This window comes from Lytechinus pictus, chromosome 3 (assembly GCF_037042905.1).
Source record: "Lytechinus pictus isolate F3 Inbred chromosome 3, Lp3.0, whole genome shotgun sequence".
NCBI lineage: Eukaryota > Metazoa > Echinodermata > Echinoidea > Temnopleuroida > Toxopneustidae > Lytechinus > Lytechinus pictus.
In genome coordinates, this window is record NC_087247.1 from 33,451,775 (window position 1) to 33,468,435 (window position 16,661).

Genomic DNA, 16,661 nt, shown 5'->3' on the forward strand with positions numbered 1-16,661 from the left:
TTGAAATCATTACACATAAAAAATAGATAAATAAGCGGTCACATGAAAATGAATTAAGAGTATACCCAGAAATATGCCTTAAGATGATGTGACGGATATTTAATACAAAAGTTAGGTACAGGTCTAGCGAACGATTAAAAAAAAATTCATATTGTATCAATCAATTTTGAATAGCAGATTCATTCCCAGGGTAGGCCTATCGAATAATCATTTCCTCCTGCTTTGGCGAGCATATATTCATGATAGTCATGCATGTCGGAGTTGCCACGCCTTCTCTGAACAGACACGGGGCTGAACATGTGCTAGCTAATAATACACATGGATATCGGGCTGATTTGGAAATAATGAAATGTATTAAAGCCTATCAATTAAAGTCTATCATAAACTTGCTAAATCTCCAAAGCTACCGTGGGCTCTTCATCTGTAACCTTTAAAGGGCTCTATAACGGCCCCTTCCTGCATTAAACTTTGCGTTGATGCACTGGCGAACCGGGGGGGGGGGGGGTGGCTCCACAGCCAAGGGGAAATAAAAGAAAATAAAGGAGGCAGCGAAATTAGATTAAAAAAATATATGACATGATAAAGCTATGATGTAAAAATCTTTCACATAATTAGAATTTCATTTAAAAAGGCAATTTTTACTTTCTGGCTCGCTTCGCTCGCTGGCGACTTTTTACAAATTTTCTCACATTTGCTTTTATGTACCCCCTCATAATATTTGGATGATTACGGCACACAACTGCATTGAATTTATGTGTTGTGTGAAAGCTATTTAAATATACACGCAACTTGATTGAAATTAGTGGCCATCTGTGAGGTTTAAAATGGTTTTTAATATCAAGAGGTTCTGGGGCTCTGCCTCGGACCCCACCCACATAGCACCATTGTATGGATGAGTTTGGACCATGGCTCCCAAAAGTTCTACAACAAAAAAAGGAGGACAGAATGAAAAGCAAAGAAAAATTGTATTATATTCTTCTGAATATCACATCAAAATCTATCTTCATGTTAGATTCTCATGAAAAGGTGATTTTTTTTATCTCGCTCGCTTAGCTCGCTCGGGATTATATTAAGCTACTTCCTGCTACACGCGCCAGACTGGGCCCCCTCGAGCATATAGAGTTTCGCCCTGATGCGCACAATCATAACAAAAATCTTATTCACCGTGGCGTAAAAAAAATAGAGAAGGGTGAAATATGATATTATCTTTCATGTCTTTCTTTAACATTATGTCAAAATCTATCACATAATTGGATTTTTGGAATAAAAATGTCAAAATTTTTGCTCGCTCGCTTCCCGGCATTTTTATTTTTGTCTGATACACCATATCGCACCCTCAAATTTTTTTGCCTCATGACGCCATTGCCTATTACATGATATGACCGGGAAATTTTTGGCTCTTGCCCCCCCGCCACCCCCCCCCCCCCCCCCCCTGGCCACCAACCCCTGTTACGCCCCTGGTGTTACGGAGACCCATTGCGACATTTCAGTAACTGACAATGAGCTGAAACTGATTTTTATGATATACTAAGGAGAGACAAAACCAGACATGGTGGGGGTGTGATGGTTTTGTAAAAAAACACTCTCATATCAACACAAAAAAGAACTTGACTTTCAATTGGAAACGATTTGGATAAGATAAGGGAGCATCTCTTCTATTATGTGTTTTATTGTATTTTTTTCGACTTCCTTTCTGTGATAATGAGTAAAGCTAAATATTTTGATTGTGAAATAGTAGATCTTAACTGTGTTTATGACACGCTTTGATGTTTGCAGATTTAGTTCCTCGGCGAATTTGGTTCAGTTTGACTACGTGTATTCATATGACACTCTCGGTAGCGCGTGCGGCTCTGGATATATGTGGGGGGGGGGGGGGTGATTTATGGCCGCATTTTTGCCATTTTTATCCAGGAGCGGATCCATGCAGCTTCTGACAAGGGGCGCGATGTGGTTGGGGGATTAAAGGAGTGTGTCGATATTTCATGCATTTCTATACAGACCTGGCAATTGATATTCTACGCGGTTTTAGTAATCATGTTGAAGAAGAAATACAACGGGGATAAACAGGGCCATGGGAACAGGTTTTTTTTTATTAAATGAATAAAGAGAAAGGGTTATGACTATTAAATATTTGGGTAGCGAATATTTTGAAAAGAAAAAAAATGTATTTTGTAACATCAAAAATTTTCACACCTTCCTGAATATAGTGGGTGCTGCCGATGGAGAATAACACACGCAGCATCCCCACGAGTGCTTCAGCTTCCCCAGCAACCCCGCTTCCCAGTGACATGGGGATAAAGGAAGTTCCTACGTATCTATAGCTGTGAGCGATTTCAGCACAATCGTCCAAATAAGAGTACAAAACTTTGGTATATTCAACCCGATTTTTTAAATTAAAAATAGATAGATAAAAATATGGTAGGTCCTATACTGATAATTTTTGAAGGAAAGGGGTACCTAATTTGGATTCCTATTACAACACCCCCCCCCCATCTGCGCCCAATATCCGTCAAATATCGGCAACAATGATATCAACGAGGACACATCATAAAATATACAAAATTCAAATCCACAGAATACCCCTAAATTAATTCACCATTGGCACCAATTTAGTGAGTAAAACGCACCCCGTGCGTATACGTGTGTGCATATTTTTTTTTTAACAAGACCACACATTGGTATTCATAATGTATATAGCATTTTCATTTATTTGATATACGATAAAACAGCAATGTGGATAAAATGTCTTGCTCAAGGGCATAAGTGCCCGCATAAGTGCCGTGCCGGGAATCGAACCCCCGATCCTCGGATCTCCAATCCAGCGCCATAGACCACTCGGTCACGGCACCTTCAGATCGAGCAACGATAGCAAGAACAATATCTGCCGAGGAGAAATTGGTAGGGCCTACTGAATCCGCCGGCAGATAGCGTTTCGAGAACCGTATCTGCCAAGAACCAGATCCGGCACTACACCGGCTCCCTGCCCGTGTGTGCAATAGTCAACTATTGCACTGCTGGTTCTTTCCGATTTGAGAATTATCTTGTTCAAAAGAGGTCAAAAATTATCCTGTAGTGAAAGCTTCTAAGATTGGAATTTGTTTAAGCTAGGGCTAGGCGATTGGGCATGTCATGTGGTGCCATGCTATAGTTCAATTTCATCCAGTTAGCTATCAAGGATCATGTGTTGTATTTTCATCTTTACAATATGTTTAACAGCCCCTTTTCCCCATAAACATTTCAGAGCTGCATTGCTGACTGGCCGATACCAGATGCGTTCTGGAATTTACCCGGATGTCTTCAATGTTAAAATGTCTGGAGGTCTACCACTCAATGAGGTTACTATAGCCGAAATGTTAAAACCGGAAGGGTACAGATCAGCAGCAATAGGAAAGTGGCATCTCGGACTCGGAAACAACTCGATGTATCTTCCACCTAGTCATGGATTCGATGTCTCATTGGGTAAAGGCAAACTGTAGTTTTGAATACTTCAATTCCTGAATATTAAACGAAAATACTGTTTTCCACATCGTTTTGGAGGTGACAACATCATTGTCGCACACCCTTTCCTCTTCTAGCAACACCCGATACTGATTACTGTAGATATTAATTGCTGCTGGCTAAAGTCTTATTCTCAATTCCAAAAACGAACTTGCCAAAATTTGATGATTCTGTTACAAAAATTTGGTATATATGCATGATTAACCTTTCATCTGAAAACGTGAGATATTTACCCCATGCAGTGTAATCCGTAAAGACTATTCTAAAAGTTTAAGATAATACCATCATGTCTTGAGTAAATAAATAATTTGTTTCTTTTGTCGTTTTATTTCATTAGGATTACCAGCTTCTCCTGCTCAGTGCCGTTGCTCTTTTTGCTTTTATCCGAATGTAACCTGTCATTCGGCGCCTTGTGCCGCCACTGGATATACACCTTGTGCATTATTTAATGGTACTAAAATAGTTGAACAACCGGTTGATCTGCTGACATTGGATGAAAAATATGTGGCGGAAGGTAGGCATTTCATCAGAGAGAATGTCAAGTCTGAGACACCCTTTTTCCTGTACTATGCTTCACATCATACACATAAACCTCAGTATGCTGGAAAGGAAACATCAGGTACATCATTAAGGGGACGATTTGGAGACTCACTAGCTGCTTTGGATTGGGAAGTTGGGCAGATCTACCAAGAACTGGAGGAAATCGGCATCCTGGATGATACGTTTTTTCGTCTTTTCTTCTGACAACGGGTAAGTTCTGGAGATGTTTGTCAAGATAACATGTCTTGTTGTCATTTGCAATATTGCCACTTCTGTATTCAGTCGTGGAGAGCAGGAGAATGTTTCATGAAAGGCCTTGTTCGATATTTTATCCGACATGGTTTGATTTATCAGAATCATAGACCTGTTCCTCAGCCAATCAAAATCATGGAAAATTGTCCTTTGTCAGTTGTCAACTTTTTGGACAAAAATATTGATGAAACGCCATCCAGGTTTTGACGATGGCGCGATTGCTTTCACTTATATTCAAGTCCTCTGTACCTTGATTACGGACAATTATTTTCCCTCCAAAGTTTTTTTTTAACTGCACCGGTCCTCTATTTAAACTTTTGGGGTTTGGGGTCTTGGACCCTGAAAGTTTTACAACCAAATAAAGAACAAGATAGGCAAGGGGGAAAGGGTGATGTAATATTACGTCTAAATCCATCATAAAATTACATTTGTATTAAAAAGGTCAAAATCATTACTCGCTTAGTTCGCTTGTTCGCAGCCTTTTTTCACCCGTACCTGTATATCATGCTTGGCCCACTCAACATTGTGGGCTCATTACGCCACTGACCCACTCCCATTCCCCTATTTACATGATTTAGTAAACTACAAAGAGCCTCCTTCACAGAGATAATTTTGTGTCAGTCATCCTCCCTAGCATACCATGAATACTAACTAAACCATATAACACATACATGTATCAGTGAATAGTATTTCAATGTGTAACTTTTCTGATTTCTCAAGCAAAGAGATAAAACTACAAATAAACCAGTATTTTTAAAAAGGTGTATCAATAGTGGATAAGATACATCACATTTGGTATCAGTGCAAACAGCATCCAGTGGTGAAGGGAAAATGAAGGTCAAATCGTATGATTGAAAGCCTTGTTCTGTACAACGTAAGTTTATGCTTGACCTTGACGTTTTCATGCCTTGGCCTTCGGTTTCATGTATTGGCCTTGGCCTGGGCCTTGATTTTGAGGGTTTGGGCTTTGAATACAAAACTGTTATTCATTATGCACATATATAAATCGAATATATATTTGTTCCAAATAGGATCACGTACGTAGTGAGCGACGGATTTTCGAGTATACATCACTGAACATCTGGACAGGAAATGATGATATCTCATAATTTTCTATCATGTATAGACCGGCTCTTTCTTTAGAAACATTCGGAGGAAACGCAGGACTAATGAAGTGTGGAAAGGGAACAACGTATGAGGGTGGCATGAGGGTACCAGCCATCATACATTGGCCAGGACGAATCACACCGGGTAGATCGTTTGAATTCTCCAGCACCCTTGATATACTTCCAACTATCGCCTCCATAACCAAAGCTAAGCTACCAGCTGTTACTCTGGATGGTTATGATATGTCACCATTTCTGTTTGATGGCATGCACTTAAGTTAACAAAATGATTAAATGAGTTAGCTCGCGATCTACATAAAATAATTGTTAATTATGCATCGTGTGTTGTAGTTTGTGTGAATTTTAGTAATTTTGATATCATTTCACAACCCAATCCAAAGAAATTAAAGTGAAAATAAGAGAATGACCAAGACCATAATCCGCCAATAAAACCCATCGTAAAGTCGGGTCTTTTTAGGAGAAAAAAAATCATTTTATAGCCCAGTATCGGAGGAGACCGTAAAGGGGATTTCACGTCGGAATTCGCGTTAAGTTGCGTATGCGCGAAAATTCGCTGGGTACGCGACGTGACAAAAAACAATGGATCTGCGCAGTCCCTAACTGCGTCTATTACTTGTCTATATACACTTACATAGGTCAAGTCTGCATAGCATTGCGTGCGGTTGCGTATGGATTCCTTGGGCATAATTCTTTGCGCATAATGTCTAACCTTTCATGGTAGATCGAAATTGCGAAAGATGGAGCTACGCCTGTCTATATATATGTTTGCTGTCACCTGCACCTCTGTAATCAGAGTGTGGTGCAGGTGAATTTCCACCTTGGTCGCGTAAAGGGTCACCCCTTGCTCTCCCTTTGGACATCTTGCAGAATATATAAAAATTAAAGGAATCAATCAAGCATGCAAATATCAGTCTAAAAATTGAAAGACAGTAGTTGCAGCAAACAATAATAAGAAAGTCTTGAATCAAGATTAATTGTCAAAATATCATCACTGGGCGTTGTGGCGTGCGCCCGGGGGGGGGGGGGGGCACTCAGTATATAATGCATAGTGGGTATGTGCCGCGGAGGGGACCTCCATTTTCACACTCAAATTTTCGTTCCGAGGCATAGCATTTTTGTCTTATCGAGACAAAAAACAAAGAAAGCCGCTCCAAGGCATAGCACTTTGTTCTTATCGAGAGAAAAAAAGAAAGAAATCCGCTCCAAAGCTTCGCATATTTTTCGTTACGCCGTTCCGGTCGCATTGATCTGCTGCAATTTTGGTGAAAAGCGGCCGCCGAGCGCTGTCCGACCATCGTCTCTGCGCTAGCGCACCCAGCGGAGGCCGCGTATAGCTGCATCATGCACGCATGCCCGTTCCATAGGGGTACATACGCACGTACTCGCACGCTGGCGATCCGTTCCAAGGACCCCCGTTTTCACAAAATTGTAGTTCCGAAGCCCGTTCCGAGGACCCTCCTTTTTACAATAAGCCCGCTCCAAGGCCCCCGTTTTTTGTCTCGCCCGCGGCACACCCCTACCACTTTTTTGGTCGAGTGCCCCCCCCCCCCCCGGGGGCGTGCGCCTGTAATCCAAGCTATGTGGGGAAGTTACAAATTGATGCAGAGGTTCGAGGTTCGAGCCTTGGTCACGTCTATCGGATGGTGACGTTAAAGGTCGGTCCCAGACGTAAATAATCATATCTGATTGATACACGTCTGACAAAACTCAAATACACACACACACACATCATACATCTAGACCACTGAACTAGAAATACGTATTTCTAGTTCAGTGATCTAGACGCTCTGTTCCTGGAACGCCGTGTGCGGCGCTCTTCACATCTTAAGCTTTTTCGGAACATTCCATATACTTTCGTTACCAGAATCTTTGTCGTCACTAAATAACGCTCGTTTTTTACGTTGGCATTTTTCATTTTTGGGGGAAATATATGGATACAACACTTAATGGTTTAACTTACATATCACTGACTTGAAATTACAAAAGTTGAAACTGATTACAAAGAAAATACGGTTTATTATATGTGTCACGTGATTGATGACGTTTTTTTTACCCCTGTACCATAATACGTTCGGGGGGAGCCACTTCCTTTCAAAGATGCACAACATGATTGTCCAAGAAAACTCGTAAAGCCGGTTTAAGTTTCATCGTCGGGCGATATCTGTGCGTACAAAAGAATGGGTATCAATAGCAACTAATTTATTATTCTTTCCTTTCAATGAATACTCAGGCGTTGTTGTTTTAGTAGGTTTTCTCATAGTGTAAACAACGTCCCCCGGGTACAGAGATTTTGTTGCTCTCGGGTACTTTCCGATTTGAGAATTATCTTGTTCGTTTTGATCATCGATCGTACACGTTTTTTATTCGGAAATATTCGGAAAAGAAAATGCAGCGATATTTAGTGCATCACATACGGTATGTGCACACGTACGTTCGTACACAGCATGTCGCATATGTGGGTCATCATTGACATATTGTTCGCCGTATTATTCAGGGTGATGGGTAAGTGAAAAGTATGGTCGTGTGACCTTAGTACTTCGCGCGTGACCATATTTCGTGGACGGTTGTATATCTCAGAAAGTACTTAATATCGTTAAAATCTGATATCACTACCAGAAAAAGAGGTCAAAAATTATCCTGTAGTGAAAGCTTCTAGTTGATAAGATTGGAATTTGTTTAAGCTAGGGCTAGGCGATTGGGCAGGCGCGCGCACCTGCCTCGGCCGCGCCGATCCTCGCCCATGCGCCCACCACGAACTTAGCACTTAACAGGCAGGGTAGGACTTCGGACACATCCACACATAAACATCTCCAACTAAAGTAAGTACACTAACTTCCCCAACCTTCACTTCCAATCTAAAAAAAAACACAAGGTGAGAGGATGTATTCCCTGTATGGGCAATGCATCCTCTCACCACCCAAATTTTTTGATCAACAACTGTCCCTTTTCCAGCCAAACGTTCTCTGCTCTTTAATTAATGATTAACATGGGCAGTGAAACCTATCCTCAGCATCCTAACATAGCTTCAAACCACTACCTCTCTCTAAAAAAACGCCCATTATCAACCACAATACAATCCATGAAATAAGCACAATTTGAACACAAAACAAAACCAAAAAGCCTGTGTATCCATTGACATATTTTATGATTGATAAGATATCCCACGCACAAAGGATTTGGACATGTTCAAAACCATCACCCCCACCCCATGTGCGCCTCAAATTCTACACCCTGCACATACTATAATAGCCCCCTTTCAGCTCACCAAACGCAACATATGTTATTCATATCTGGTTCCAAAATACACTGGATAAGCTTGTTATCTTCATAAAATCATTACATCACCGCCCATCACCGGTGTGTTGACTCAGATAGTAGAGCGTCCGTCTCACAACCGGGAAGTCGAGAGTTCAAACCCCGGCCGCGTCAGACGAAAAGAAGTTAAAAGATGGGAGTTGACATGGTTGATGCTACCTTGTTTGGCGTTCAACGATTGATTAAGATTTCTATGTTCACGACGCCGCCGCCGCCATCGCCGCCACTGTCGCCATTCCAAGCGGACATTTTAATAGGTGTCATCAGTTTAGCGTAGTGTTGCGTCGGAATGGCCTACAGTTGTGTTGGCTTGCGTAGACTTGCGTAGACCTGGCTCTATACGCCAACAATGCGCCAAAAATCGAAACATGTTCATTTTTTCTTCCATCCCGCGTACCCATTTTGCGTAGAGATGCGTAGACCTGCGTAGGCAAAACAAAAGGCGGCGTATAGTCTTACGTATATAGTCTCTACGTAACTCTACGCAGATCCCGGTGTGAAACCCCGTTCTCCATTGATTTTAGCCACTTGTTAAAAGGGCAAGACTTGATGCATTTGGCGTCGGATGGTTCTCTAACGGTTCCGTGGAGCCTTATCAAGGGATCAAATGCGCATGACATCATGGCAGATGAGTGGTTTGGCACTCAGGGGTTGGGAGTCAGAGTGAAACGGAAAGCATAAATCGGAACAATTATCGCGAGTCAGCGTGTATAGCTTATTCCGCTTTAATTCAGTCGAATAAATCATTTTACAATTTTCAAACTTTCTTTCTCTTAAATACAGAGTGTCAGAGAATCTTTTTTCTATTATCCTCCGGACGTGAACACTGAATACAAGTCATATGCAGTAAGATACAAGCAGTATAAAGTCGTTTTTTATACTCAAGGCTCGCCTCTCTTTAATAGGATGAACACGGATGTTGACTGTCGAGGTAATATATTATTCTTTTAGCTTCGAATACATCCACACAACAAGATGATTTCATAGATAAAGAAAATAATTAACAAGCATACATTGAACATTTAACCTAGATTGGAGGCAAAGAAAATAGTAATAACATTTCGTATACAATTAGATCATGGACCTAGTATAGGTCAAACCGTCGCTACTCAAGCCATATTCAGCTCATCTCAGTTAACTGTCCTTTTCAGGACTTCACACCCTTTCTAGAAAGAATACTTCTAATTTCCTATTTTCATCCTATCGCGTCTATCATTTCAATCTTTCTGCTTCCTTCCCTTCTTCATTTTAGACATGGTGAACCGTAAACCTTCTCCACGTTATAAACTCCACCATGCAAATCTACAAAGATCATATAAATAAAACAACTGAAACAAAAAGAGATAAAGAACTTACTATCCTAATCAATGACAATGTAAACTTATTATTTTTTTTTATATGTAGCTTTAATCAAATTTATTTATAAATATGATTTTTATCGTATTCTATGTTATCGCGCATTTTACACCATCTAAATTTTGGCATCAGTGATATTCCATTGGATTTAGAGCAAGTTGGGGTTAGGTTACTAAAATTTATTTTGATAATTATTGTAGCCATTTTAGCACTTATCAATTGTTCTCCTGCATTATTCTCCCCTTTCTTACACATGTCTCTTTGTATGATTATTTCATTATATTTCTGATGCGGCGTCATATTCCGGTGCTTTGCTCTATGATTGTGTGAATCATTTTCTATATTCTTTCGTTGTATTTTTGGTTTCCCTTTTTCCAAGCGTTTGTGGCTTTTGGGGCACATTTTCTTTTATATATTTAGTATCATTATAGGCCATCTTATCGTTTTTTAAAATATTTATGTGTAAATGTACTATATGTTTTTAATTGCATATATTATTGAAAGAAATGAATGAGCGAAATTTCGTTCTGCAATTTTGATCGATCGATCAATCAATCAATCAATTAATCAAGTAAGCAGAACAAGCCACTATGTCCGGTATTTTTGAAGACGATGATATTTCTTATATATATGAATGACAAATGTCATTAGTAATATTCTACAATGATTAATCATGATCCAGGGAGAAGTAATTCAACCAAGTAACAGAGTAAGGGAAATTATTTCATTTTTTGATTTCGGGGGCTAATTTCCACAACCTACTGCCTAAATCTGCAACATTTACAAGCTTTAACATTGCTGTGAATCGCGTATTTTCCAGAGCTCTTCTTTGTTTTACAGGACTATTTTGAGTAATTCGGAATGAAATCGCTCCAGCCCCCGTTTCATTCTGTCCGTTAAATTATGTTATATCGTATCCTTGTTACCTCTTTACAGTAGCGTACCTAAGATTTTCCAAGGGGGGGGGGCAAATTCGTCCGCCCCCCAAAAAAGGTCTTCAACCGCAAGTAAACGACATTTCGCACCAGAAAAAAAATTGACAAGCAAAAAAAAAAAGTCTTCAACCACAAATAAAGGACATTTCGCGCCAGAATAAAATTGACAAGCAAAAAAAAAAAGGTCATCAAGTTCAAAGGAGGGGCATACTTAGCTCGTCAGGGATCAGTTTTGACTCGTCAGGGGGGGGGGCAGAGATACGTCCCTTGCATGTGTTGTGACTCGTCAGGGGGGGCAGTCTGCCCCCCCCCCCTAAGTACGCTAATGCCTCTTTACCTCATAATTTCAGGAACTGCTCAACGCACCTATCATAGTCCTCCCATGCTGTTTGATCTTGAACAAGACCCATCAGAAAATTACAACCTGTCGACAAAACATTCTCCTGAAAAAGACATCGTCGAAATGATCATACAGATGAGAGCAGACTTTGATGCTAGAATGGTATTTGCACAATCTGAAACACGGAAGCCGAAGGATGATAATTTGATGCCGTGTTGTAATCGAGGATGTAGCCCTTTTCCGTCGTGCTGTCACTGCACAGGGAATACTTCCTAGGAGAACCCAACCCTGTTGGACTCTGATGAAAAAGGGTTTTAAATGTTTACCTGACAGTATAGTAATGGTTCGTTGTCTGGCGGACTCGCGAGCCATCAATGACCACACCCAAGACAGTTTTATGATTATTTCATTATATTTCTGATGCGGCGTCATATTCCGGTGCTTTGCTCTATGATTGTGTGAATCATTTTCTATATTCTTTCGTTGTATTTTTGGTTTCCCTTTTTCCAAGCGTTTGTGGCTTTTGGGGCACATTTTCTTTTATATATTTAGTATCATTATAGGCCATCTTATCGTTTTTTAAAATATTTATGTGTAAATGTACTATATGTTTTCAATTGCATATATTATTGAAAGAAATGAATGAGCGAAATTTCGTTCTGCAATTTTGATCGATCGATCAATCAATCAATCAATTAATCAAGTAAGCAGAACAAGCCACTATGTCCGGTATTTTTGAAGACGATGATATTTCTTATATATATGAATGACAAATGTCATTAGTAATATTCTACAATGATTAATCATGATCCAGGGAGAAGTAATTCAACCAAGTAACAGAGTAAGGGAAATTATTTCATTTTTTGATTTCGGGGGCTAATTTCCACAACCTACTGCCTAAATCTGCAACATTTACAAGCTTTAACATTGCTGTGAATCGCGTATTTTCCAGAGCTCTTCTTTGTTTTACAGGACTATTTTGAGTAATTCGGAATGAAATCGCTCCAGCCCCCGTTTCATTCTGTCCGTTAAATTATGTTATATCGTATCCTTGTTACCTCTTTACAGTAGCGTACCTAAGATTTTCCAAGGGGGGGGGGGCAAATTCGTCCGCCCCCCAAAAAAGGTCTTCAACCGCAAGTAAACGACATTTCGCACCAGAAAAAAAAATTGACAAGCAAAAAAAAAAAGTCTTCAACCACAAATAAAGGACATTTCGCGCCAGAATAAAATTGACAAGCAAAAAAAATAAAAAGGTCATCAAGTTCAAAGGAGGGGCATACTTAGCTCGTCAGGGATCAGTTTTGACTCGTCAGGGGGGGGCAGAGATACGTCCCTTGCATGTGTTGTGACTCGTCAGGGGGGGCAGTCTGCCCCCCCCCCTAAGTACGCTAATGCCTCTTTACCTCATAATTTCAGGAACTGCTCAACGCACCTATCATAGTCCTCCCATGCTGTTTGATCTTGAACAAGACCCATCAGAAAATTACAACCTGTCGACAAAACATTCTCCTGAAAAAGACATCGTCGAAATGATCATACAGATGAGAGCAGACTTTGATGCTAGAATGGTATTTGCACAATCTGAAACACGGAAGCCGAAGGATGATAATTTGATGCCGTGTTGTAATCAAGGATGTAGCCCTTTTCCGTCGTGCTGTCACTGCACAGGGAATACTTCCTAGGAGAACCCAACCCTGTTGGACTCTGATGAAAAAGGGTTTTAAATGTTTACCTGACAGTATAGTAATGGTTCGTTGTCTGGCGGACTCGCGAGCCATCAATGACCACACCCAAGACAGTTTTATGATAATTTGATGCCGTGTTGTAATCGAGGATGTAGCCCTTTTCCGTCGTGCTGTCACTGCACAGGGAATACTTCCTAGGAGAACCCAACCCTGTTGGACTCTGATGAAAAAGGGTTTTAAATGTTTACCTGACAGTATAGTAATGGTTCGTTGTCTGGCGGACTCGCGAGCCATCAATGACCACACCCAAGACAGTTTTATGATAATTTGATGCCGTGTTGTAATCGAGGATGTAGCCCTTTTCCGTCGTGCTGTCACTGCACAGGGAATACTTCCTAGGAGAACCCAACCCTGTTGGACTCTGATGAAAAAGGGTTTTAAATGTTTACCTGACAGTATAGTAATGGTTCGTTGTCTGGCGGACTCGCGAGCCATCAATGACCACACCCAAGACAGTTTTATGATAATTTGATGCCGTGTTGTAATCGAGGATGTAGCCCTTTTCCGTCGTGCTGTCACTGCACAGGGAATACTTCCTAGGAGAACCCAACCCTGTTGGACTCTGATGAAAAAGGGTTTTAAATGTTTACCTGACAGTATAGTAATGGTTCGTTGTCTGGCGGACTCGCGAGCCATCAATTACCACACCCAAGACAGTTTTATGATCTGAATCTGAATCTACAAAAGACAATTTTGTACTATACCCTTCACCATGTGGTGATTTCTCTTTTATAATACTTATTAGATACATGCTAGATTATCGTCAAGTTTATGTGTTTCACAGGGAATTAGCCAAAATTCTTGTCACTAGAAATGACAATGTCGGGGTTTTATAATTTAGAAACTGCGAGTGAAAATAATCAGATTGAACTTCATACATCATTGGTTTACTACATGTTTAAAAGGAAAGTCAACCCCAAAAAGTTAATATCGAAAGAGAGAGAGAGAGAAATACAAACATAATGCGGAAGTTCCTTCAAAATCACCATAGGCCTATCAGCATGATCAGTGGAATATTCCAACTTTCCATGCATTTCAGCTGATCAGCGCCTTCACTTACACAAATCGTAGTGATGGTTTGGGAGGGGCAAATTAGTTTTTGTAAAAATTTAGGCCTACTTTCAAGGAATGAAGGTATGATATGTAAATAAGAAAGGTATAACATTTACAATGATTTAAAAGTAGGCCTGCTGTTTTTGTGCAAAGCACTTATATGCATACTACAAACGGGGGGGGGGGGGCTAAACATGCATAAAATCACTGTCTGGTGGTCATTGGTTCCGCGCCCCCTCTGCCCAACAAGGATAATTTGAAAATAAGAGAGAGCCGGTGACGTCAGAGTTTTACCTTTTTTCGTATTTGTAGTCTCTTATCATGATTATAATCATGAGAAAAAAATGACTAGTCCCTGAATATGTGGAATTGTCAATGTAATAAGAAACCTGTCAAGAAGTAAGTGTTTATCAATAAGAATTTTGTAATTAATGCAATAAAGTATACAACTGATATTGAGAAACTATTACACTCTTGGCTCTCTAATTTTCGAACCAAACGTGTTGTGAATATACTGTAATTGTGTGGTTTGTGAATTAAAATTATGACTAGAAAGCATTCACTATCATAAGTATTAGTATATGCCAAAAGCTACATTTGATAAATGTGGGATGTAAGTTGAGTTTGACCTCTGATGACCTCGTTACCATTGACGTATTCACATATCAATATTTTTGTATATTGATATGTTTAGGTAATTGACCTTTCATAGTCCTTAGGGGTCAAATGTCAATGTGTGTCAGTACTTGCCAATGTTCTGTAGATTATAAAGAGAGGTTAAATTCATCTTTTCAATAATATATCGTCATACTTTTCTACAAACTGAGACGTTAAATACCAATATTTTGATATTTTGAGGTCATCAGAGTTCAAACTCAACTTACTCCATGCATCTTTAAAATGAAACTTATGGTATATACTAACACTTGTGAAAGTCTCATGCTTTAGTCACAAGTTGCACAATTTCTATGATATAAGAGCTTAAAAGTTATCCTACTTTTGAAAATAGTATCATTATAAAAGGCATGAAGAAACCATACATACAAAAATAACATTTTTTTATTTTATATCTCGAGGATGGGACATATAGCTTATTTTACTTTATATTTTATGCATGTATTGTGATTTTTTTAATGAATTAGATATAATTAATTTTGTTTATATTATTTAATTTGGAATAAAAGTTATCGACTTATTACTCTCATTTTCAAGATTCTCAAAATGTTTCTCTTTATATCATTTCAGTGTGCTGATACACATAACCGATAACATGACTTTGTGTTTTTTTTTATTGTAGAATAATATGCATGTGAAATGCCATTTAATATTTTATGCCCAGTAATAAAATTGTTATAAAATTATTCAGCCATTATATCCATCAATGTTGTGAATGCGATTACAGTGAAAGATTAAATAAAGCATGGATGGTTAAGCCTGGGTTCCACCGGAACCGAATCACCCGAAGTCCCGAATACACGTTTTCGGATGGATTCGAGAGCATTCACTTCTGCTTTCCCGAATGCGAGAAAATTTGGGAGGGATTCAGGAACATTCGTGCAGGAAGTCGGATCGTTTAGAAATGTTTAAAACCAGCGGAATATATTCCTTCCAATATATTCCTGAATGTGGCCGTCACAAATATCATTCGATATGTATTTGGATGGAATTCGTATCATCAGTGGAGTAGGTAATACCTTGGTCACATTTGCTCTGCACCTGAATTCGAGAGATTTCTGCGGCGGCCGCAGGGTCGACGTATGGCGAATTCCTATTTTTTTCAGGCCGTAGAATTTTAACGCTGAGTTATAATTTTTTTTTTCTTTTCTACGCTCGCTGTAGAAATTGGACTAGCCGTAGCCATGGCGTAGAACGGTCTACGGCGGCCGTACGTTGAGCGTACGGTGGCTAGTCTGCAGGCACAGACCCTGATTGGAACTTTGATCAAAAAGTGTGCCTCCACGCAAAGACTAGCACATACAAAACTTGCTGTTCCAATACGAGAGAGCCTTCAGTACACAAGGCATGAGTAGGCTGCACATTCAGACCCTTAACTCGAGTGAAGGGTTTGCCCAGCAGACTATACGGTGGCCGTGCCGTACGGGGGTACATACACAACACATAACTACAAAGCAGTTGCGGATAATAAACGAAATATTTTGAGGCAGCACAACAGCAAATGTGGTCAAATTTGTAAAAGTCGCCAGCAAGCGAAGCGAGCCAGAAAATGTTTGCCTTTTATAAAAAGATTTTGAAATTAAATTCTAACAGCTTTGAAAATTTAGCCAAAGTAAACATTGAGAGGCTTTGTACGGTAAATCTAGCAGGCGTGAAACTTTACTTATAGGTTATGATCGACGTAGGGGGGTATATAACCAGCCCTTGGCTACGGATATTTTGTCCTGATTTCGACCATTATTGACTAAAATTTAGCAAGGTTATGATAAACGCCATCCACCTTTTTTCCCGTTCTTTTTATTTTTTAATCCTCGGCAGTCCG

General features: G+C 39.8%; 1 pseudogene; it reads left to right on the forward strand.

Annotated features, from left to right (window-relative positions):
* The first annotated feature begins 3,242 nt into the window (after nt 1-3,242).
* On the forward strand, nt 3,243-15,512 carry LOC129257414 (arylsulfatase A-like; annotated as a pseudogene).
* The last annotated feature ends 1,149 nt before the right edge of the window (nt 15,513-16,661 follow it).